A 2,664-nucleotide genomic window follows, 5' to 3' on the forward strand; every position below is an offset into this window, starting at 1 on the left:
AGAAAAAGAGGAAGACCCCCAATGAGATGGATTGGCCACGTGGCAGCATCGATGGTAACAGTAGTGAAGTTGGCCCAGGATTGGGCAGTGTTTCGTTCTGCTGTGCATGAGGTCACTATGAGTCAGTACCGACTCGCTGGCACCTAACAACAACAACTAAAGACAATGATGAGGAAATTGAAGAATACTTCTAACTTCTTCAGTCTGAAATTGATTAAACATGCAATCAAGATGCACTGATAATTACTGATGATTGGAATAAGAAAGTTGAAAACAAAAGGAATGATCAGTAATTGGAAAATAAGGCCTTCTTGAGAGAAACTGTGGAGGTCACATGAAAAAAAATTATTCTTCGTAAATACTTTTTAAAAAACATAAATGGCAACTACACAAGTTGACCTCTCCATATGGAATACACAGTAATCAAACTGACTACATCTGCTGAAAGAGATGATGAAGCTCAATAACATCATCCAAAACAAGGACAGAGGCCAACTGCTTAACAGACTACCACGTACTCATATGCAAGTTCAGGTTGAAGCTTAAGTCCACAGAAGCCAAAATATGAACTTAGTGTGGCACTGTGAGTTAATGCATTCAACTCCAACGTTGGTTTGAATCACAAGGTCGGTAGTTCAAGCTCAGTAGCCTCTCTTTGGGTTGGAACCAACTCAAAAGCACTTAACAACAACATATTGAGACCACTGAGACAAACATTGAACTTTGAGACCATCTCAATAACAGATTTGATGCATTAAACACTGATGACTGAAGACCAGAGGAATTATGGGATGATATCGAGAACATCATACATGAAGAAAGCAAAAGGTCACACAAAAAGGCGGGGAAGAAAAGATCAAAATGGATGTCAGGACGTCAGAAGAAACTCTGAAACTTTCTTCTGAGTGTAGAGAAGCTAAAGTAACTCGAAGAAATGAGGAAGTAAAACAGTTGAACAGAAAATTTCAAAGGGCAGCTTAAGAAGACAAAGTCAAGTATTATGATGAAATGTGCAAAACAGTAAGGAGTTCGAAAACCAAAACAGAAGAACATGCAAAAGCATTTCTCAAAATGAAAGAACTGAAGAAAAAATACAAGCCTCGACTTGAAATATTGAAGAATTCTATGGAATAGTCATTGTACCAGAAAGAATTGGCTGATATTCCACCATTTCAAGAAGTAGCAGCATATCACCAAGACTCGATGGTACTGAAGGGTTCAAGCTGTACCATAGCTATTGGCAAAAAACAAGGTTCAAAAAATGAAGGAATGAAAACTGAAATATTTCAAGAAACTGATGCAGTGTTTCAGGCACTCACATGTGTATGCCAATAAATGTGGAAGACAGCCACCTGGGCAAATGATTAGATGATATCCATATCTGTGCCCATTCCAAATAAAGGTGACTTGGCAGAATATGGAAATATTATTATTATATAATATCACTTAGTATCACACGCAAGTAAAATTTTGTTTAATTCACAAATGATTGCAACAGTACATAGACAGGATTGTTGTTGTTGTTAAGTGCCATCAAGTAGGTTCCAACTCACAGCAACCCTGTGTAGGGTTTCCAAGGAGTGGCTGGTGAGCTTAAACCACCGACTTTACAGTTCAAACTGACACTACAGCCAAGAGCTGTCAGAAATTCAAGCCAGATTCAGATAGGATGTGGAAAGATCAATCTTGGCTGAAACCAGAGAATAACAGAAAGATGCTTACTTGTGCTTTAGCAACTATGCAAAGGCTTTCAATCTTGTAGATAATAACATAACTATGGATAACACTGCAACGAATCAATATTCCAGAACACTCAATAGTGCTCATGAGGAACTTATACATAGACCAAGAGGCAGTGGTTAAAACAGAACAAGAGGATACTGACTGGTTTAAAATCAGGATGTGTGTCAGAGTTACATCATTTCACCATACTTATTAAATTGAGTCCTGGTGTGGCACTGTGGGTTAATGCGCCAGACAGCAGAGCCATTTGAACTTCAAAGTCAGCAGTTCAAGTTCAGCAGCTGCTCCTCAGAAACCCTTTAAAAGGTCGCTATGGGTAGGAATCAACTCAATGGCACTTAACAACAACATTCAATTGTATGCTGAGCAAATAATCCAAGAAGCTAGATTATTTGAAGAACTCAGGATTGGTGGAAGACTCATTAACAACCTGCAATATACAGATAACACAACCTTGCTTGTTGGACACAGACTTAAGAGTACTTGCTGATGAAGATCAAAGACTACAGTCTTTAGTATGGATTGCAACACAAGGTAAAGAAATGAAAAACTATCATAACTAGCCAATAAAAACAACATGATAAACAGAGAAAAGATTGAAGTTGTCAAAAACTTCATTTTTTGGATCCACAATCAATGCTAATGGAAGCAGCAGTCAAGATCTAAAAGACTTATTGCATTAGGCAAAATCTTTATAAAATGTTAGAGAGCAAAGAGATCATTGAGGACTGAGATACGCCTTACCAAAGCCATGGTATTTTGTATTTTCAATTGCCTTTTATGTATTTGAAAACTGAACAACGAAAAAGGAAGACTGGAGAAAAGACACACTGTAAATTATTCAAGGAGCTCTGGTAGCGTAGTGGTTACGAATCGGGCTGCGAACCTTAAGGTCAGCGGTTCAAAACTACCAGCCGCTCC

At 38.2% G+C, this 2,664-nt stretch overlaps 1 protein-coding gene across 1 annotated transcript in view; it reads right to left on the reverse strand.

Annotated features, from left to right (window-relative positions):
• The window catches only part of ERGIC2 (ERGIC and golgi 2), a 56,137-nt gene that overhangs the window by 49,102 nt on the left and 4,371 nt on the right, over window positions 1-2,664 (reverse strand).

Source organism: Chrysochloris asiatica, unplaced genomic scaffold, assembly GCF_000296735.1.
Source record: "Chrysochloris asiatica unplaced genomic scaffold, ChrAsi1.0 scaffold00098, whole genome shotgun sequence".
NCBI classification, from domain to species: Eukaryota; Metazoa; Chordata; class Mammalia; order Afrosoricida; family Chrysochloridae; genus Chrysochloris; species Chrysochloris asiatica.